General features: G+C 39.4%; 1 long non-coding RNA gene across 1 annotated transcript in view; it reads left to right on the top strand.

Moving 5' to 3' along the window:
- LOC115405656 (uncharacterized) overlaps positions 1-20,141 on the top strand; it is a 68,533-nt gene extending 48,392 nt beyond the window's left edge. The window contains exon 3 of the long non-coding RNA XR_003933450.1: positions 19,942-20,141. This is a non-coding gene — a long non-coding RNA (uncharacterized LOC115405656). The remainder of the gene's footprint in view (positions 1-19,941) is intronic.
- The last annotated feature ends 3,502 nt before the right edge of the window (positions 20,142-23,643 follow it).

Here is a 23,643-nt window from a genome sequence, read left to right as displayed (position 1 = left end):
CGGCCTTCAGAATTGTGTGAAAATGTTATTCATGATAATGAAACAAAGCTAGTTGAAGATTATTTTAATTAAAGGAGAAGTACAAAGCATCAATCAAGCTGCACTCTGTTACACATTTTTAAACCAGACGCAAAGTAACATTAGATTTTAATTATGATTTATCATTTTTATGTTGTAGCAAGATGATTTTTTTCTTTGTACATACAATGTACTCAGCAACATGTGGGTTGAGGCTACACAAACACAAGAGGTATAGCTATTCATAAGCTACTTCAGAATTTGCTTTTTTTGCGTTTTAATCATCGCCCGAGTTAAAAAAGAGAAAAACCTTCACGAATATCTTAACGAGAGCATCAAATCAATGATAGCGATGCTCTTGTCCCTTCAATTGAGGCTGGCATGTCAAGATGTTCAGATTGAGCGAGATGAATCAGGCGACCGCCCCTCTGATCGATTGCGGACCCTCAGAAGGGGGGTGGGGTGGGGGGGTGATGCTGGGAGGTAAGCATGCGCCCGGGGCAAAATGCAAACATCTGTGTCCAGTCAATCCATTAAATATACTTCAAGCAGTGCTGATCAGTGGACGCTGCTAACCGCTGCGCCTCCTCAATCTATGCTCTTTGCCATCAAGTCATTGTTTTTGGGACTTTTGACCCCCTCCATCTGCAATCTGTATTTTTCCATTCACTCTGGTTTTTTCCTCCTGTTCTCTCTTTTTCTCCCTCAATTTTCTACATGCCCAACTTTACCTCTTTGTCCTTTTTTAATAGACCTCCCCTGGCTGCCCCATGCCCCTTTTGTACCATTTATTCTGGTAAATAATGGGAAATATACAAAAAAAGGTAGCTCATAGATTGTCCCTGTGTGCTTTCTCCTTTTCTTTCTTTCTTCCTTTTTTTTTTGACTTCTTATCTACATCACTGGACCACACTTCGCTGCATCCACCACACTCACACATGCACACACACACAAAATGTCATATTAATTCCTTCATCGTCCTTGCACACCGTCAGTGGTCCTTTATCTCTGGGGGTTGAGGAAAGGTGACTGGATGGCTCCCCGTCATTAAAAGCTCATCATCTGAGATGACACAGTCCACTGTTATTGACTTTCACTTTTTGTTCCCCCTCCCACACAAAGACTGCGCCCATAAAATCCAATTGGCAGATGGCTATTCAAGCGGGATTTCATTAAAACACTTTCGTAGACATTATAAGCGCAGATTAATACGGACATAATTCTCTAATGCAGTCAGAATAATACCAGCTCCTGCATAAACCCTTACAACTCTTTTAGCAATGTCCTTTGCATGTTCTTTGTGTTATGAAATACAAAGGCAGACTTTAATGCATTGTGGGTCTCCTTGACTGCTTTAAAGATGAAGCACAGTGGAACGAGCGAGAGGGAAGCTCCAGAGAAAAAGGATGGAAATGTCAAATTGGATCATTTTAGTGGAAGACATGTCAGTCCGCTCATCCAGAACAGAGGCATCCCTAAAGGTCACGTCAATAATTCTCCTGTTTCTCCAGCTGGCCATTAATCATTTGGCCGTACGTCTGTCATCATAGGGGGCTAATGAGATCTACATAGATCATTTCTTCCTCTGGCTAGAGGACAACCCTGCTGTTTCCAAAAAAAAAAAAAAAAAAAAAAAAAAAACACTCACATTGATCTTGTGTTGCTCTCAGAGGATCTGCCTGTCGCCAACATCCATGTTGCCTTGCAGTTTCATGTTGCGGCTTTTGGTGGGAGGGCTGAGCCGCAGACATGATGGCGATCTGATGGAGGCTATTAAAATAATGTAACCTCACTCAATCATGTATAAATTTGGGGATCAAACTGTATTAATGTATCTTTCTACTGTCAAGCTTTACAAAGTAATGCATTGCCATAATTTCAGTGATGTTTGTCATCTGTATCGGTAATCAATAACCATTATCAAATTAACAACATGGTCACAATTACTGCTCTTTTGGTGGATTCGGACATTGCAGAACTGCTGTACCTTCCTCCATCCTACTGAACAGATGACTGTGCAATTCAGCATTATGCCAATCCTTTGTACCAAGTTAAGACTAATATGTTATCATTTCAGTAAGCTCCAGTTAACAGAAGAAACAGGATCTCATTAATCCGGAACTGACTCGGCCTTGATTCATGTGAAAACAGAAAGCGTTTGTTTCATTCGGCTGTGGAAATGCTTCCAGAGCGCAATATGTTTTAATTGCATCTCTCTCAATTCTGCACGTACATTCATAGTAAATGGTTGCAGCAATAAGATTGGCAGATGACAGAGTGTTTGGAAAGTTCATTGCTTAGAATTTAACAGCACTCCAAACAAAATATTCAACATTATTACACCATCATTTGGATTGGCAGATGCATATTTCTTCTTTACTGCAAATACTGAACAAGCCCATATGATGAAGACTGTTTAATGAGGCTTACATGTTGAGATCTGACTTTATTCTGCACACAGACAGATAGATAGACAGATAGATACTTTATTCACTGTGGGGAAATTCACAAATGCCCAGGGTTTTCTGAGACATATTATCATATATGGTTCTACTGGACTTCAGTCAAGCTGTCTCACTGTAAGTAAAGTTCACAGTCTTCACAGCACATGCGGCACATTAGCAGGGTCGTTAAAAGTTGGCTCACATTCATACAAACATTCTGCTGTAGATTGTATGTTGGTGGTTTATCTCAGCAGTTATTTTTTTGTCCACATTGTCATAGGTCCATAAATTCAGTTGTTTTACGTTGCATTAAAATTCAGAACATCTTCCTCCAACTAGATTCAATATAACTTCAAGACCAAATGTGTTACGCGGCCATAATCCAGCTCATAATAATGGTAGTCACTTTCTCAAGTTACGAATCATTTTTCAAATGTTAGCTATTAAAGGTCCTGTATTATACAGTTTTTGAACAATTTTTCATATGTGTCAGAGATCCTGAATTTCCTCCGGTCTAATGGCACATTTCCACTGACGATATTGGCTCTCCTCTGCTTGCTTTTGGGAGCCAGTCCTTTTTTCAGGAAGTGTTTCCACCGCAAAAATACTGTCGCCTCGAAGCTGCTGGATGTAACTTTCAGCGCAGCTCAAGCCAAACATAAACAAAAGCGATAAATACACACATACACACACTGTGCGGTGAAATGTAATAAACAAAACTGAAACGATAACCTGCGACGTTGATTTTAAGAAAATATCTGCATCATTGTCTCCGGTATTGTAATTGTTATGTTTATTCTGGTCTATTTTTGGGCCTGTCGTCTGAGATGAACCCCTCGAAGCTTGGCACAGTCTAACAGCTTCATGATTTGGTCATCTAATCTTTGGCCTCGACAGTCTACAGGATATGAAGCACATGGCAGCGAAATGAAACATCCAGCCCTTGATTAAAATGGCATGTTGCCACTTCTCTGTGATAAAATGATTTATCGCACAAACTCAGAACAAGTAATGCTCCCTTTTAGGTCCCATCTTCAATAACCTTTTTTTAGCACTTGTGAGGAAATAAGTGGGCAGAGAAGCACATTTGTGCTCATGAAGTGAAAAAACTTTGTGGATGTGGGCCAGTACTTATAGTAGTCATAGCTGAAATGATTAAACCACATGCCTATTAATCATCTTCTCCATTAATTTATCTGTAGTTTGGATCATTGAAAGTAGTTTAACAATGTCAAAGGAGTAATTTATTCAGACTTTGTGAATCTAAAGTTTATTTATATTGAAGAGTGTTTTTCTGAAGAAGAGACAGATTGCGCAGTGATGAATTGAAGCTTCATAAATGGGAAAAGCCATATCTCTAAACAGCTGTCTGGGTAATTTCTAATACATTACCTTTCATTGAAAAAAACACTGAAATTAATTTGTAGTCAACCTGTCGGGTTCGCTTTTGCGTTACATTTCAATCAAAATGCAGCAAAGTTGCAGGCATAACTCAGTTTAACAAATCACAGCGATTACACGTGTGTATCTTACATTTTTCCAGGTTTTATTGGCTGTAGAGCCTCAGTTTTAAGCTTTTGAATAAACATTTTCATTGCTGAAGTGGCATCAGCACACTGTAACCTTGGCTGTTGAAACAGTTGTTGACCTTGGGACTTTCCTATATAAATGATCTGTTTTTTATTTTCAGTGTTTTCAATTCACTCATTGCCGGACGTGGATTCAGCTGTTTTTATTTTAAAATTAGATTGAATCAGTCATGTTGGTGTGTTTCTGTGTTCTCTATTTGTATTGAGACCAGATATTGGACACGTGGTGGCTCGTGGGCTAAAAGTGTCCTCTTTATTTATTGTGTGCACAGAGAAACAGTGACAATAAGATATGCCAGATAGGAACCAGCCATCAGTTTAGTTACTACTTGATCGACAGAAGTATAGGCCGAGGACCCAAGAAAGTCTCTTCAATGTGTTTTAATGTTGTCTGATAGAGGGACACGCTGTAGTCACATGACCCTCATTTTTATGTGCCTGAATATTGACGTACACCTGAATGTGCTTTGGAAAAAAAAAAAATTGTCTGCTTTGTAATTTTGTATAATTGAACCATAATAACATTAACTCTAATTGTCCTCCTGCAATTACTATTAAACATAATTAGATACAAAGAGGAGCTCTCTGTTTATATAAACAGGACATTTTTTGACAAAAATCAATCTCACAAGCCTCAATCAAAAGGAGATTTAATTCACAAATGGGTGAAATTAGTTTCCCATATGTTAATTGGAAAATTCATATAAAAATAATGAGAAATGTTCATTGGTATATGATTGCCTTCTCCAACGCTTGAAAGAAAATACTTTTTCCTGAGTGCTTCCTTTTTGGTGAAGTTGTGTCATTACACAGTTTGTGCTGTTTGTGTTGAGAGACAGAGACTAAATAACAATATGCTGCAATTTGGCTGGTTTATGTCTAAACGTATGGGCTCTATCAGGGGTTAAATCCAAACTCTGAGGAGCCCCGTCAGAACTGCTGGAGCAGTGATGAGACGTTTTCACAAATCTAATCTTCACGTTGAAGGGAAAAGAAAGACATTGTAAATTATAATTCAACATGTAAGATTTTTCTTTCCTGTTCAGCCGCTGCATAATAGAAAGCTGCCTGGTGCTCCGGTGATACACCCTCACCACAGCTGTGCAGCGCTTTTCTTGACAGCCGTCCTGCTTTTAGCTTCAAGCTGATGATGTTCTGCACTTGTTTTGGGCTCAGTGGGACAGTCCGTTATGTGTGTGTGTGCGCGCGTGTGTGTGTGTGTGTGTGTGTAAGATGTTTATTTAATACTCGGGTTTGGTTGCAGGCACACTGGGCAGATAAATGTGTCATTTGCTATGCATTTCAAGTGAATCCAATATCCTGCTCCTGTCACTGTGATTACCAAACTGTCACACTCAACTGCGAACACTGACAACACTGTCAAAACACAAATGTACTGTACACACAGCATTTACATGATGATTATTTGAGCGTTTCCCTCCCTGCTCAAACATTTGCATTGTGGTGAATGATGCATGTGCTTATTTTCTGACGTTGTTTATTTGTGCGCAGTTGCTGTTCCTTATAATCAAAGTCACATCAATATATTCAGAATAATTCAATTAGATGCACCACAGCCTACAAAGACTCAGATTTCTCATCTCAGTCATCATATCCATTTCTTTCTCTTTTTTTTTCGACCCCTCTCTCAAATACTAATGTAAGTCCATTGTTGCCGCGGCCTGATCTTTCCTTTCATATTTGAGACTCAAAGCTCATTTCGCGAGCCATAAAGAGATCCTCTTTGTGCAGGAGATGAATTGAATGGTTTTGAGTCATGCTGTGCCATGCAGGCTCATTGCTTTCCTTCAGAAGGCGACAATAAAAAGCAGAACAATCAGTCACCTTGCTAAACCCCCCAAAAAAATAAATACATGAAATCAAAACACATTTCTTTTCAGGGGTTTTTGGTCTTAGTATATACAGTATTCACTTTTGAATTTCATTCATCATAATAGACAGGGTGAGCTACTTTACATATAATTCATACTTGTATCTTTTTCAGATTAAATTTTTTTTCTAAGTGATTACCTTATGTCACTTTGTTTTGCAAAACTTTTCCGAAATGAGAGCGACGTGCTTTCACTTGACATGATGAATGAAAGTGCTTCCCGTTCACACCCCTCTGCAGCTCCATGGCAGTGACCTTCCTGCTACGTCTCTTTTTATACCTGCTGCAAGTCTGTTTCACAATGTCCGGGCAACAACTTGAAGTGAAAAAAATAAATTCAGTGAAAGAAATTCTGGAATTTGGCATTTATGCATTTTTATGCCATGATTCTGTAATTCTGGCTGTTTTCCTCATTGCAGAGATTATTGCATGTGAAACACTGTTAGTCATCGCTGCCTTCTTTCTCCTGAAGTCATTCATTCACTGTTCACTACCTTTAAGCAACATCTTTCACAACAACAACCAAACAAAGCCTTTTGGGGTTAAATTATAAACAATTTGTCAATGTCCTAATGTCTTGCTGTAGCGCATTTGCTCTGAAAAACAAAAAAAATAAATCGGAAGAAATTTTAGCTTGTATTTGCTATTTTGAAGTATAATGATAATGCTGCTGTCAGGTACCAGCTTGTTGATAAGTTTTTGTCGTATAGAGGCACAAAGCTTTTTATCCCATTCACTGATATTTGCATAATTCTTAAAATGACCTAATGGTTGCTTTGCATGCGTCACCCCATTACATGCAATTTGTTCTCTGTACATTACTGCCAGGCTTTTTTTCCCCAAAGAAAGCTTCGTTTCTTCCATTCAGCTCTTCTGTGGACTCTATACAAGAAAGCTCCAAATAATGCAATAATAAATTGTTATAGTTTGCAGGGTGCATTCAGCGTCTGAAAGCAGAGATATGGAGGGGCACAGAGAGCTCAGAAAAGTACAACAGCGTCTTTTAGGAGACCAGAAACAGTAATGGACACCGACATCTATTTATAGTGGGGAAAAAGCCAAAGACAGTGAATAGAGAAGCTGAACAAAGAGGGAGAGAAAGCAGAGCCACTAGCAGTGGTTTTGTAATGCTTTCTCACAGCGTGGGACAGATTATCTAATGCAGAACATCTTCATCGAGAAAAAAAAAAAAACCCAAAAAACATCCAAATGCTACTTTTATAGCTTTTTGACATTTCTACTTGAGATCACATAATTAAAATAAAACAAATGTCATGTCATTGTGTCCCTGGATTATATGGAGTATTCAGATTCTGATGTATGTATTGTTTTCTGCAGCCTCTGAAATCGAGCTAAAATTCCAATCTAAATAACAGTAGGTGGCAAAAAAAAAAAAAAAAAAAACGTACGTGAATCCACTGCTGCTTTCTGTGGTCTGAAATAATGGAAGACAATCTAGAAAATGTGGCATTGAAGTTTATTTCACTATTATTTTGTAAAAGGAGTGATCAACGTGCTTATGTTAGTGTTTGATAAATGAAAATAGAATGGAGAGGAAGTCTGGAATGAGACTCCTTAATAGATTGCTGGTTTATTTTTCATTGTAAGAAACACCAAGAGCAACAAAAAACAAAAAAAAACACAAACCTTTTAAAAAGGAATAGCACGCCTCTCTCTCTCCACAGTGTGGATATTTTGAGCAGGAGGAACTTTATAATTAAAATGAATGTCTTATGTGTTGTTTGTGAATCCCTGGGCTGCAGCCAAGTCTCTCCTCAAAATGAGCAGAAATTTAATCAAATTAGCAGTAGGTGTTCACATACACGTGTGAATTCATTAATTTCATGTGTGGTTTCAGATAAAGGAACACTGAGTGAAAATGGTGACATTACAGTTTATTAGGCACATTAACTTGAAGAATCTCTGTCATTGTTCCATATTGGCTTGAAATTAAAAGCACAAGTGTTTGTTTTAATATAGTTTAATATTTCTTTTTAAAAAAAATATCAACAGCTGGATGCTGCACTTTATCTGATTTTTTTCCACTATATTCCATTCACTCAAGGAAAATGTGGGATATAGAAAGAAGCCTTTACACCTTCCTTGGAGGCAAGCCTGGAGAAATTAGTGATGAAAAAGGAGTGATGAAACATCGGGGTGGTTTTACTTTTATCTTTTGTTTTTCTTCTTGCATGGCCTGGAGTTCAGGATGAAAATCTCGACAAATCATTTGATTTGCTGTAGTTGTTTGTAAGACTCCGGTTTGTTTTCTCAAGCGATTGTTTTCTCGCTGCAGCCGATGTGCTGACCACAACGCTGGATACGATTCGCAGTGAGGAAAACAAGAGTTTTAAAATCCATCTTTCTCGGCTCTGTTGGTGACGCCGTAAAAAGTCACAACTTGATTTATTCGTCTTTCTTTAGACATATCGGAGAATTATGACTCATTTAAAAAAAAAATCCCTGAAGGTACTAATTCATATTCTCTATATGATTGGACCATCAATACCGAGGGTAAGTGAAGGTCGCGCTGACAGTTTTACGGGTTTGCAGGTTCGCTCGCATCGCTGCTGTTGCTTCAGGAAGCACCACTGTAATGCTGTCTTTTTTTTCTTTTTTTCTCCTACATTGCTGATTTCATTGTATCGTGACAGACGGCCATTTCAGTAGACAACAAACACAATCAAAGGTGCATTAGTCTGAATGTGACCTCCTCTCACTTGCTCCCCAAAGGCTGCTGATTATACAGAGTAGCTCCTCCTGCTTCAGGTAGCCTTTCCTCGGGACTTACACTCCGAGTTCACAAGGAAAACTTTTGTTTGATGCATTTGCACCGACAAACATTCAATTCTCCTTAACAGTTATATTTTTAAATAGTATGTAAAGAAAAGCATGCATTTTATATTCGGCTTGACAAACAGAAGAACAAGCAGTTTTTAGGTCTATGAATCTTGATGAAATCTTCAGCTTCACTGACACCCAATGGTTCTGATGTTATTTTGGCACTTTCTGAAATCAAAACTATGCTCATCAGTGAAGTGAGTTCATTGTGCCGATACTATTCATTTAAAGATGCGAGAGCGGTGATGATTTTGAGCTGCCGGATTTTCTGTCTGGTAGAAAAAAATGTAACCCTGTTTTAGGGGATTTCATCATTAAATTACAAATACATTATGCACAGAATGAAATAAGTTTATTATTTAGACAGTTGAGGTTCTTCGCCATCAGAGTGAAACATTATATTTGCTAGTTTGGTTGTACCGTTAAGTTTTTGTCCTTTATAGAGCCCATATTTAATGCAGTTTGATTTCAGTCAAGAAATTAAAAAAAAGAAAAAAAGTGTTGAGAAAATTACTAAGGAGAGAAAATGTTTTCTTGTCATTGCTATCCTTTAATGTAGATTTGTGTCGATTTTTTCTGATTTGAAACGATATTTTCTAACAATTCAGTTCAGACATGATTAAAGCATGATGTGTTGGTAAAAGATGAAAACCCGTTTTATCAGAACCTGTGACATTTAATCGTTTTCCCACTGAAGGCTGTGCTGTTGCCATATCGAGATCTAATGAGCCCACCAAGGTGTGCAGATGAAAGGTTACAGATGATGTGTCCTATGATTCTTTATATAACGCGTCCTTAATTCGAACAAAATTTCGAACGAGTTGGACCAGCATGTCGGGAAATCCTTTGCTGTTTGAGATTAGATCTCACAACATTTGAAAACCTTTTTTAATCTCTTTATATATTCACAAGCGTCAGTCATCGGGGAGGTCTTCAAATCTTGTTTTGATGACAGCAAACGCTTCAAACAGCAAAGAGAGGACCAGTGCTTAAATATGAAAGCTTTAGATAAGACCCAGATCATTTTCACCTCATCTGAAACTTAAGATTCTAATCGGATGGATTTTAGAAAAAGAAAACTTGAGGGCTGCACACAACAGTCTTTATTTCTTCATCTGACTACTCAGTGTTTTCACTCATCCAGACTATGAATAGAAAATCAAAAGGTCACCGACTGTAGTGGTGAGAGTTTCTACTTTATCAAAAGGCACTGCTGCACTGAAGATGAAAGGTTTAGTCCTCCAAATCGGATCATTTCACAGTTGATTTCAAACATCAGTCCTTGAATTTTTTTTTAAATGATCTACAACATTTCTTCATTGTGGTTGTTAATGCTGTAACAGACAGGAATGGTGCTGGACTGATTTGCACGCTTGCCTCACGGTGAGAATGCCTTGGTTCTGCTGCAGTCCTGATATCTTCATGTGGAGTTTGCATGTTCCTCCTCTGCCTGTGGCTTCTGTCCACAATCCATTAGGTTAATTGGTCACTTTAGCTGGAATCAGCTGGAACTAACTTGAGTTCCCTGACAGACTGATTAAGTTGAAGCGGGTATAGAAGGTGAAGTGTCCTGCCGTCGTTCTCCAATCGTTCACTGCTGATATGAAACTTTGCTGGTTAAAACTTCATAGGTGTGACAGATGATGATGATGCTCATGTTTAGTTATTGTGGTGATAACAGGTGCAGCTTGGCAGCATATTGAGGAGCTCTGTCATATTTTAACTTTTGATTCTGAGACTCAAATATCTTTGAAGTTTGTTTGTTCACTCTATGAAAGATTTTTCTTGACTCCACAAAGTCTTGTTCGTAAGCAAGGTTGTTTCTATGTACTGTACAATAAGTGATGAACCAGGGTACCCAAGGTCTTTTTTCAGTGTTGACTTGGATAGGGCTCAGCCTCCTGTGTCTCTCACCCAAATGAAGTCATTTTACAAGATAGATTTTAGGTCACACCTGTTGCACCCTTTATCTGAACCCTCTGATTGTAATCTGATGGATTTTGAGGTGTTGCAGTCATTTAGTGCTGCCCCGCTCCCTCTTCCAAAAGCATGTTTGCACTCTAACCTGCATGAAAGAAGAACAGAAGAAGGAAGAATGGATGGATGGAGTAATGGATGAGTAGATGACCAAGCTAATTGGTCTGTTTCAGTGATCACATTTAACCAGGCTCAGCCTTTGTAATGTGTTTTTCTTTGAGCTCCTTTTTTTTCTCACTTTCAAAAAGGTTTTTTTTTTAAGAGTAGAAACATCCACTGAGCCACTTGTCGGCTGAACAAACTAATCAGCACATCGCTGTTCTATGGTATGTTGAGTTGGATGAATATTTTTTTTCATCTCATGGAGCTGCGTTTGATATTTATGAACTTTCAGTCCGAACCTACATTGTTTGCTTGCTTAGATGGCATGTCTGGCTGCCCACCTGTTATGAATATTTATACCATGCAAGCGGATAAAGGTTAAACAGGCACAAATTGCTTTTGGCTCCTGTTCTGCTCCTTGATTGGCACTTTGAGAATAGTTGCTGAACTCATGATCTTGTTGTAGGAAAAAAGAACTAGTGGTCTCTGTTTTTCACCTCTCCCTTTGTTCCCCTCTCCGTTTGGAGTAGTTAATGCTGTCAGCTTCCACAGGACGGGTGAAACGCTGCGAGAAAGGGAGCGCTGCACAAAAAACGGGTGATTACTATTGTTAATGATTGAATGGCTTGTTTGGCTGCTGTATGACCTCTCACCTTTCCTGCATTGAGAAGAGGAAGGAAAATATAAAAGCCTCGTTGATCTTGACCTGCAAAACAAGGGCCACAAAAAGTTTTATGTAAGGCTCGTTGGGGTAGCATGCGGTCAGGTGTTTTTCTTTTACAGACGTCTTTCTATTCTGCCTGTGTCTTTCTCTCACTTCACGACCATGTCTGGAAAACGAATAGGAAGCGCCTACTAGTATGACTGTCATAAGTATGAATGTTCATGGCAAAACAATTGCAGCCTGTCCGCAGCATAATGGACGGGTGGAAGTGTCAGTACTGTGTGCCATCCATGAAATCAATGGTCCACTGCTTGGTGGCTCGCTGACTCCCTTCAAAACACACCCAGGCGGGTGCCATAAAGGATGTTTATTAAGCTGACAAGTCGACACTGCGGCTCCTTGTCATGCTCTGGTAATAGGGGCCAGGCGCAGACCAGCGGACGCATTGCTTCAGCTGGTTAGGACACAGACGAGCCCTTCAGGGCTGCAGATAAGAAAGGAGAGGAAGTAAGATAGGAGAAGGAGAGAGAGAGAGAGAGAGAGAAAAAAAGAAGGATGCTTGTGTTATTAGCTCATACAGCGAATTTTGTTTTTATTAGTGGAACAAATACGAGGAGGGGGGGATAAAACAAATGGAAGAGCCAGGAGTGGAAAGTGGAGATAAGCAGAGGACGGTGAATGGAGTTTTGCACAGACTTGTTGACGGCTTGCAGGACACGAGACGTGAAGTGACACTGTGTCGGATTGTGTTTTCTTGCTTACACACAGCATTCGCACACCGCTGCCCTGTTTTCATAAATGGCTTGAAAATCATTTCTGAGGGTGCTTTGTGGAATTTCAGGTTTTGATGGACCCATTGGATCAAATTGTGATAATGCAAGTCATTTCAGGATGTTTAGAAAATACACATTCAGCATTTTACAGCCACTCTTCCCGATGTGATTTGGTGCTGTTGTTGCAGACAAAAGGGTGTTTTTGAACACACGTCACTGACCTGCACTCTCAGCTCTGGACACAACAGCACGGCCATTGCATTGTTGTATTTTTATTTTATTTTTTTTTTTAAAGAAAGTCCTTATCACATAGGCCTGTTTTTGTATGTAGGTTGCTGCTGCATATGTGGTGCAGTGGATACGTTGTGATGTGATCAGGTGATAAAAATGGAGGTAGGGTTAAAACACTGGTTGTTGAGTTTGAAAAACTGTCGCTAAAATGTTTTTCTTTTATAATAGCTCTTTTTATTGTGGTCACATAACCTTCTGTTGCAATTCTACGGTCTTTCTGGGAATTTAGCAGCAGCAGAGAACAGCAGCAGCAGAGAACATTTAATGTTTCACCCTTCACAGGGTAAATTTCATCCCATCATGTGCTTTTAAAACATATATCAGGAATTTCTGGACTCCATTTAACAACATTAGACATCATTTATATGAAATAAGTTGTGTTGAACGGCACACACACAGCATATATCTTTGACATTTTCTAAATGGAATGGATTTGGATTTGTTGCCGTAAAATATTCCCTGTTCACATCTAAGTCATGCTTTTTGCATCAACACGCAGGTGTAGAGTTGTTAGAAATGTCATCGCGTTGCACCTGATGCACAGTCACAGTGTCACAATGTGAAGAAAACCTCTTATCTGCCAAAGAAAATAGCTGCTAAAAATGGCCAACCCAAACAGTTTACTTGTCTTTGCATGACTGTGAGTGCAATTTGTTTTGCACTTATTGCGACATTGTGTTGGAACACAAGCAGACATGTCCTGGACAGATGTTTTTTCTCTCTCAGTAACAGAAAAAATGTTCTCATTAGTCCTTTGCAGAAGTTTTGTTTTGTTTTTGCAGTTGTCGTATGCAAGTTTTTCTACTCCTAAAATGTTTGAAGACTGCAAAGATCCTATACATTTTCTGCAACATTTCGGCATTGTTCATTCATCTTCTTTATAGCTTTATCTCACTCTGGGTTTTCGCGCTGCTTGTGACGATCTTATTGGGTTATGGGTGAAAGCAGGGTACACTTTGTGCAGGTCGGTAGGCTGGAATATATAACAACATACCTGTTTCTAAAGTGAGAGTCTCATTAAAAAGATAAATGAATAAATAAATCGTTGCAATTTTCCTATTTCAAATAACTTGATCTTGGAGAAATCCCTTTCAGATGAAAAAATCTACTGAAAGCACAGAATTAAAAGAACTAATGGAACTTTGGAAACAGCCAACTATTTTAAACACTGTTTAAATTTCACCCTTCATGAACAAAACACGGCTCAGTGCTCCTCCGTCCAAACCTCAAGAAACTCACCAGCGAGGATCTGAGATCCTCCCCTCCTCTCATCTCCTCTCCTCTGCTCTGTAATGAGCGAATCTACATTCACCCTAAGCCCATAACAGATGCAAGCCATAAATCAGCTAATCAATGGCACCAAAGTTAGTCCCCGAACAATATTGTAGGAAAACGGCTCGAATGAGCCTCATTGATTTAGCCTCACAATCGTTATTTCCTCAAGAAAGGCTGACCTTGAAAGACAGCAAGGTTGCTATTTGTCACCGTGCTCACTGAAAAGCTTATTCTACTTTAAAACTGCCCCTGCTGCCTTTTTTTTTCTTCGCTCATTGATTTTGCATATTTTAAATCTATGTGATGAAGTTAACAGTGGAGGCTCTACCTCTGACCTTCCTAATTATCTTTCACCCGGAGAGCTCACTCAGAGCATAAAGATGAGCAGATAGGATGAAATGTAGCGTATTTCTCGCCAACTCATCATAAAGCAGCGGAACACGCCTCCATTATGTCAATGGCCGCTCCTTTGGAATCGGCTCTGCGGAGGGAAGTTCCCGGCACCGTTATGTCATCAGGGACAAGAGGACAGAGGGATCGAAAGTGCTACAAAAGATGCTATTTTAATTAAAGCCGCAGATTTACTCGCCGGGCTGGGTTTAAAGCATAGACAGACTGTGCCTGTGGGAGCCAAAGTGGTGGTCGTAAAAATGACTCATGCCAAGCAGGGGTGGAAAAGAGTCCCCTGGGACACGGGCGGGGGAATTAAGGTGGGCAGTCGGAGGCTATTCTGTAATGAGGACAAATAGCTGAGAAGTTTGTCGTCCGACAGAAGCTATGGAGCCGGCGGCGGAAATATGCAGAGAGCAATGCTTCTGGCTCCTGTGACATTTCCACAACGCTGTGCAAGTCTTAGTGAGAAAGGATGGAGGAGACAACAGTGAAAGAAGCTGCAGGGAAAAACAAGCACAACAGAGAAAGCAACCAAAATAAAAAAAACAGAGGGGAAGTGGAAATGTCAGGCTGTCTGTTGATAAATTAGAAAAATCCTCAGGGTTGTTGGACATTGAGATAATTCTTATTTCAAACACAATGTCAGTAGTGTGTTTTTGTTTGTCGTACGGTAGGAATAAACCATATAAATGTCAGAATTTTGTGGTATTTAGACGATTCTAAAGAAACTGTGTTTACTTTGTCTCAACCTTGAGCAGGCTGCAAAGTGGCTTTCCATCTTTGTTTGCGAGCTGTGTGATCTGTCCACTTGGAGGCTTAATTTTTTTTCTTTTTTACAAATAAAGTCGCATAATGGTTGGAGGTCCAGCATGGTCATGAATAAGACGCTCTTAAGCACTTTGTGCTACATTTTATGGTATGAAAAGTGCTCAATGAATAAATTAAGCTTGATAGAGCGGTCAGCCGTCCACTCGTGGTTTATGCATGTTCAGTGTGAGACTTTCTCCGCCTCTCCACGATCGCTAGTGTTCAGGAGATCGGTGGCTCTAAGTTACAGGTCAGGGGTCAAATATGCTCCAAGTTACGGAGCCTTCTGCTCATCATCTGCGTTCATTACCTTTCCAGGGAGCTTATAGATCTTTAGCTTATGGAACAGTAGCACTGATGACCTGTGGCCACAGTGCTTATACAGCACAGCTCAGGTACGATCAGTGAAAGGAACAAAGAAGGTAAAGACAACAGCAGTGGCGATGCATTTGAAGAAAGACCGTGTGAATATGTATGTGGATACAAAGTTAATATAATATATAATTCAACATTACCTCACTTGGATATCGCAGCGAAGACAAGTGAAAAACATAAGACAATGGATTATCAGATCAAATTTATACATTAATATGGACACAAATTTCTCAACTTGCACTGTTCTTTACTTGAGTTAATTACCTGATTGAATAATAACCACAGCATAATGGATGCACGATAAATGTGCCAATTTACATGCATTAATAGATTTTGGGCCTTGAGTGTGACTTTGTATCTACGATTTGACTCTGCCTTTTCCACATCCGTTTGCAGAATTGCACAGCAGTACAGAAGATGAATGAACTGTTATAACATGATCTGTATCACTTCATTGTGAAATGAATCATTATGCTAATGATTATGATAAGGTGAGTAATTAATATGTCCATCTCAGAGACTTCATTAGCATTTCCTTTGTTTAACTAGTGAGTCCGTGTCAGTGAGGTTGACTACTTTTGAGGCAAAATATTTAACAATTCCCATTTAAATGATGATTTTATATCATGGTAGCAGCTGGACAGTTGAGCCTAATAAAGTGGCCGGTGAATATGAATATATATGTATGCTTCTCCCCTCTACTGTAACTCAGAGTGAGCGGTTCCACAGTTGGACAGGTACCATTTCAGGGTGATGGGAAAAACTATGGTGTCAGTTCACATCAGGAAAATGGTGAGTTTTAAAAGGCTTTGAGAAACTAACTGAGCGTCACTCAGCAGCGGCATTTGTTCGCCCGCCTGCGAAGGTATATTTCTTCATGATTCGCCTCATCTAACCTTATTGCAGTTCAAGTAAAAATAGCGTCCTAACTTTTGCAGTCAACCAGTGTAACTAACAGATCAGCAGTAAGCGACGTTCGGTTTGGATATAATATTGATCCGAAAAGCATAATTTAATCTATTTCTTGGCTTATTTGGGTGATGACACAATTAATTTTCTCTTCATATTCTCTGAGAACTGACTTGTTAGCCGTTTCTCGTCGTCATGAATATCGGTACTTTGTAAGGAGCCAAACGTGAAAGGAAGCGAGTGATCAAATTGCTTCATGCTCACAAGCTCCTCAGTGCTTCACTGACAGGGATGGATGAAAGTGAGACCAGGCGAGCTTTCACAAAGCTTTTTGGCAGCCGTCAAACACACAGCGGACACGTGTAAAGCGTGCCGCACGTAGCAGCTGCCGTTTACTTCCTGTGCCAGCTCCAGGCGCTGCTGTGGTGCCAACGAGGGGCCGCGGCGTGGTTCTTGAGAGCCGGTGTGTCGCTGCGCTTTTTCTGTTTTCAGGGTTCAAGATGGCGTGAAAATCAACCAGTCATCTTGTCTCCTTTACATCTGTGATTTTTTTTTTGTGTGTGTGTCTGTCTCACCTCCCACACGCATCTCTCATCCTCTGTTCTTGTTCTGTCACTTGCTCCTCCAAGCTGTTGGATGTCCCCGAGAATTAATGAAGTGATGAAAGCGCGCGCACACACACACACACACACACACACACACACACACACACACACACACACACACACACACACTGAGGATTGTTTCCATTGCTTCAGAGGACTTGAGCGAAGCCCACCACCACGGCTTTGACTCTGCTCCTCTCTTTAAATCAAATCTGATCTCACCCTGGGTGAAATTTAATGATTTATGAAATGTGGGTTTACTTTTCGTCTCCAAAACCGAGGTGGGTATGACTGTGTAAACAGCGATCTGTCCTTACAACATAGCTTACACCAGCACACACACACACACACACACACACACACACACACACACACGGGCTGCCTCCTCGCCGTCTCACCAGAGCCGCAGTCTGCTGCGACAGCAGATGTGAGTGGATGTATGTTAACGCTGTCAGACCGTCGCTCCCTCGCTCTCTCCCTCTCACACTCTGTTTGTTTAAAGGAATTCATAATTTATAATCACCATCTGTAAATTCCCACATTTATGCATTTGTCTCCCGAAGTCATTTTAAGTGGTCTTTTTTCATCTTTTCGAACTAAACACAACAAAGTGTTAGGCACTTCTTCTGGCAGATTTGCTGGGCACTGTGCCATTTCCAATACAACAGGGCGATAAATGATACTTTGTCTGATAAATACAACAAAAAACCAAAAAAAAAAAAAAAAAACATTCAAATTATTTACTGCAAGAACTGATAAGCACATGTGCAGATTAAAGGACAGATACAGACTTTATGAATTGGAGCTGCAAGAAATACAAAATTGAGTGATTGGTATTTACTTTGGATTAGTAAATAACAGAATTCAAATAAAGTTGTTAAATGATAGAAATATTGTAGTTAGCAATTGTATTAGATTTGTTTCCCTTCTTCACACTCATTGAAATGTATATATATATATATGCATATAGTTGTGAATAAAAAGCTACCATGGCTTAACAGAAATGTAACATGGTCTAATTTCTCATAATAGTGGCTTTAATTGTACAATCCATGACTACTATTATGCATATCTGTACATAATTGCGTTATCTGAGAATACATAAAGGATACAATTGATACACACAATTTCTGTCTTAACTGTTTTGGCAAATAAAAAAATAACAGTGCAACAAATATTTAATGACATTATAGTTTGTGTCTCTTCAGGAAATCTGATTACATATTACATACTGATTATACAGTAAATCCCTTTGTTCTCTTCAAATGAACTTGAACTGAATCATTGCAACTCATATTTCTGATGGATTCTTGTGGTTTCGTCCAGCAGCTTCTGAGGCAGGATGGTTGTTTCACAGCCTCCATGTTCAGCACAGTGAACTCTTTTGTTTTGTCACCACTTAAAATGTGAGGTTCCACTCAATGAGACACCTCAGTGCAGCATGAATACTCAAAACCTGCAGGATTTTCCAAAAACAATCAGTGCCTGTTGTCTTACTTTTGCCTTGTTTCTGAGTATTTTTTTTCCTTTTTGCTGTTGTTGTTGTCTTGGGCATGTTTGCTTCCCCATTGTCTTGTTAGATTGAAGTGTTAGAAAAAAGTCCCCAGATATGCTCGACATGCAGTGTCTTGTGTGGTGCCACAAGATCGTCTGTTTTGCTGTTTTATCGTGAGGAGTGTTGTGATAGCAGGGCTAATACACACTTGCATATTGTCACCAATAAACATGAATGTGTTTTCAGACTGTATATGCCACAGAAAGGCCTTTGGGACTTCAACCAGGAACTTTGCTGATGTGAAGTTGCACCAGCTGATCAGTAGGAATTCGTCCCGCTGCGCTGAGGCTTTATAGTTTCTCATTTGGAGTGTCTCATTAACAACTGTGATGTATCTGTTTTCATTTCCTAAAAACCTCTAAACGTTGACGCAGCATTGAGCTGAAATGCTTTCCATCCTGCTGGCCTAGATGTAAACTATTAGTTTATACTTGTAAAGCATCTGCATCCATCCTCTCTCCCTCAGCTCAGGTTTATCCTATATACGCCTGTGAGGATTGTGAATAAGGAGCGTTACAGAGTGACCCGAGGTTCAGCTGAATCCACTGTGGGTAAAGCGATAACAGCGAGCTCACACACGTGTCTTCATGCAGCGTATACATGTCTAGTAAGCACTTCAACTCATCCCAAAATCCAGTGGTGTGGTTGTATAAGGTGCTAGAATACGGCAGGTTGATTATGGTCATGACGAGTGTGTCATGCGAAAAGAGAGGTTGCGACTTGTTAATGCTTCATCACACACAGGCACGCACACACGTTTGCAGTCCACACCTGCATATTTTGTCTCTTCTGTTGAGAACCTGCATCAAGCGCTGGCTGTTGTCTCAAGTGTAAAATAAAAGCCATCTCTAGTGTCCTTCAAAACCATTATAAATGCTAATGATTCAGGCTCTGCGTGCACGGCGTGCTTACACAGTGTGGACAAACAGCGTTATGGTGCAGCAAGGTTTACTTGGTGTTTGATTTCCAGGGATTGATTCAGTTTGGCTTTTATCAATGTTACAGGATACTGTGAGTAAAGTTACTTGATACCATACATCCATTGTGCACGAGCACTACAGAAAAAAATATTGAAATGTCTGCTGGAAATTAACTGAAAATGGAAAATTTAAAACATCTTTGTCTCTATTTTTAGTCGCTTTTTTCAAAATTTGTCAAGAGAAATACAGTTTGTTGTAATTTCTAATATTTCCGCTGTCTTTTAAAAGAATGTTTTCTGGTGGTCTTGTCATTTATTTTCTTCATCCCCATTTGAATGAAATAATTTTTTTGGGTTGAAAATAAGGTGTGATTTGATTATTTTAAGCCCCTCTGCCTCTCCGCAGGGTCTGTCTAATGGATACAGAAAAAAAAAAAAGAGACATTATCAAAGCAGGGACAAAAAGCTTCACTCTTTTAAATAACCTGCAACCTCTCTCCTTTCTGTTGACAGCAGCAACCCAGGGACCAACACTAAAAGGATCAACTCCGCTTGGCACTCTCAAGGTGAGTTGCAGATTCAAAATGCATGCCACGGCTCAGATTTGTGTGTGTTTGCACATAATGCCTCTCATTTTCTTCCATAAACCAGCCTCTTTCTCTCTGTTCAGCACATGCGAGTGAAACACATTCACCGACAGTACATAGTGAAAAATGTCTGTTTGACAGCTGAAATGAATGGAAGAAGTCATCTGTTTGCCTTTCAGTGCACGTAGCGATGATAGTTTGAGTGAGACTGCTTTGTACGTTCCGTATATTGGTCTTTAAAAACACTTTTATGTTATCACAACTTGGGATTTCTTTGTCGGGCTTGGTTTAACTTTGTGTGTGTGTGTGTGTAGGTGTGTAGGGGAAGCCACCGTACCTTTTCTGCCTGTCTGTGTCCCTGTATACCCCCGTTAGTCTCTGGGAGCTGCTATCCCTGCTATCGCTGCTATCTGGGGACGCCGCTGCCCCTCACGTCCCGGGTATATACAGTGTAGCCCACGTCTGTAAGCTGAGGCATTAACTCTCCACCACTGCAGTAGAAACCCACTTTGAATTACATTTCTGCGCAGAATCTTTAATTAACTCCAATTTTTGTAAACTTTTGCCTTCAAGTTCTCATCATGCTCAGTCTTAATTACACTACTTAAGTATGTGTAATAGAAGATGCTCCATTCTTCCGCTCGTTCTGTCTTTAGCTGCCGAGATAGCCCGGGGCAGACAAGCCTTCACAGTTTCGCCTGGAATTAGTAAACCAAGTAGAAACCGACGACTTCTCTGCCTCATTCATCTTGCAGCACAGTTTTATGCTCATTTTATGCTTCTGAAATCCTCAGCAGTAATGTACTCAGAGACATAGACGTGATAAATACGATGATATAAAAGATGTATTGCTGCATTTTGACAATACAACAAACATCAGGGGTTTTTTTATTGATAATTTTTATGATAGATGCTCTGAGAACAGGTAGCTCTTTCTCTCCTCGTATAAATTAACCCACCTAATAAGGACCATGAAGGCAACAAGTGTTGGCTTTTACATTGTAGCGTCACAGAAGTAATTATTGGCGTTAGCGTGGTAATCTACCATTTCCTGTAATTGTTCCCATGTGAAATTGAAAACAGCCAAGGCAAAGGCAGCTTTCGTAGTCTAACACGATTCAGCAACAATGTTTTACATTCAGACACATGTACAGTTGGCAAGAGCCGTGAGAAGGTTCAAGGAAAACAAGCAAAGATTAAAATGTGTTCGGGCTAAAATAAGAGTAAACAACAGTGTGCACAATAAAGATTAAGCAAAGCTTTAAAGGTCCCTCCCAAGTTGAAGAGATTAATATTTTAATAGCTGCAGAGTCTGAGTACAAGTTTTCTGGGTTTTCCTGATTACTGAAGGGTCATTAGCAGCTCAAAACCTTTGATACTTTTGTTGTTGTTGTTTTTTTTTTTTTTGTAGTTATTATGGAGAAGAGCTGCAGAGGATTTCAGAAATCGCTCAGGAATCAAAAGCTTTTAAAGAAAGTAACAGGATTTAAGTGTTGGTGCTGAAAAACATACTCCGGGAAGCTTTTGTGATGATATTACAAAGGAAAAGGAGGAGAAGGAAGAAAATGACCAAAAGCAGAAATGGAAGAAAGGAGTATGAAGGGCAACAAGGAGGAAAGAAAAAACAAGTTAAAGAAAAAGGAAAAACAATTTAACCAATGGATATAACAAGAACATAAGAAAGATAGAAGGGTGAAAAAAGATCATTGCATCGAACCATCTTGAACTGAACATAATTAAGTTAAATTGCAGCGACACAGGCCCTGGTCATGCACAGGGAGGACACACAAACACACAAACTCCACACAGTCATTATCACATGAAGTGGGAGCGCTAACCACTGTGTATTTCTGTAAATTTCCATAGCATCACTTCAGGAAAGCTTAATGTCTCTGTGCCTGGTGTGTGCCCTCAAACATCTCTGCTATATAAAGCTTGTATTATTTTTTATTATTTTTTTAATTGTGTGGTGGAAAACATGAAGGAGAAGACACATCATGTTTGCCTTTTTCTAATTACTTCTCATAGGAGCCCAAGCATTGATCCTTGCAAATGCGCATTGATTTTTAAGCAGAGCTGTGCACTATCTGACGCTTGTGCTAAATGCCATGAATGCCGTGACGTCCGTTTGCGGTTGTGTGACATCAATTTGGGTTTTCATCTTCAAACGTGTTGTGTGTGTCTGTGTGTGTGTGGGTGCATGTGTTTGAAATGGGAATGGGTCCCAGGGAGCTGACGAATAGGAAAGTTGCTGAATTCCTTTTGGCCTAGGCAGTCTAATCGAGAAGCATCGATCTGGCCAGAGGAAACAGTGTGCTTACTTGCACATCGAGATAGCCAAAGGCTATTGGCAAACTGTTTGTTCTCATTGGATAAAATCACAAGACTTTCCTCCCTGCGGTCTGAAGCGATCACTATGTCAGAAGGTCAAAAAGAATGCCACCATTAATCAGCTAGTCTCTTCCAATATTTCTCAGTCGCAAAATGTTGGTTGATGTCACAATTCAATAGAGACGTTAATTATTTTTTAATGAATTTTTCTCTTTTTATTTGTAAATGTGCAAAGGGCGAAGTCGTGATCTGAATAAAGTCACTTGATGGCCGAAGCCAGTTTGAGTTAGGACTTAGAATTTAAATTGAGTATTAAGGACAAGTAAATCGCTTTAAAAAGTGGCCTACTTCTTCCAGGAGTATCACTCAAGATAAACTGGATTTAATTTACATCTCATCTTTTTTATTATATCAGTCTGTGTGGTGCTTCCGAAAAGGTGTAGTTTCTTAAAAAAAAAACCTTTTAAACCATTAATTAGCAGTGTTTTTCTACCTTTTTTGTTTTGTATTGGATTTAATGTTTTAAATTCAATACTGTTTTGCACATTTAGTTTTTAACTTTGCTGGGTTCCAGTCTTACTCTGTTTTTTAGTAACATTTTATCATTTTATTTAATGTACCGCTTTGATTCTTTTCAATTTTTTGCTGTGATTTATGATGTTGTACAAGATTTTCTGAAGATTTTCTGATGAAGGATTATTGTTATTATTATTACAATTTATTAATAATAATAATTTAAACTTACAACAGTGACACATGAATTAGTTGGAGTACATATTGTGGTGTAATTCAATCAATAACGCAAAAATGTTGACCAAAATACAACTTCAGAGCAACAAATGATATATTATCCTAATGAAAGGGGGAGAATAAAGTAATAAATAAAAAAGACTGTGGGAAATACAAAGGGGTGGAAGATGTTAAGTTAAATCTACTGATGTGAGCATATTTGAAATATTTTTACAGTGTCCTTACATAACAACACATCTTAGTCAATGTGTTTTGGGTGCGAACATCTCACATGTGTCAATTCGTTCAGAAATTGCTTGTTTATTCATTTTGTCCCAATTTATGTTATTTTTTGTCTTGATAAGTATGTGACTGCTGTTGTTGCGACGTGTGCACACCTGTTAACTCCTGGATTCATCCGGCTTATCCTGCCTCTTCCACTTCTCATGTGTTGCCTGTGGAAATTGCCCAGCTTAAATGGAGATTTTACTGTCATTGTGCCCGACTCGTGTGTCTGTGAAGCGCTTCGAATGGTCTGAATAATGCAGGGCTCTGTCCGTAACTTCCA

Source organism: Salarias fasciatus, chromosome 18 (genome assembly GCF_902148845.1).
Source record: "Salarias fasciatus chromosome 18, fSalaFa1.1, whole genome shotgun sequence".
Lineage (NCBI taxonomy): Eukaryota > Metazoa > Chordata > Actinopteri > Blenniiformes > Blenniidae > Salarias > Salarias fasciatus.
Note: the sequence above shows the minus strand (reverse complement) of the source record. Positions and strands in the feature narration are given on the sequence as shown.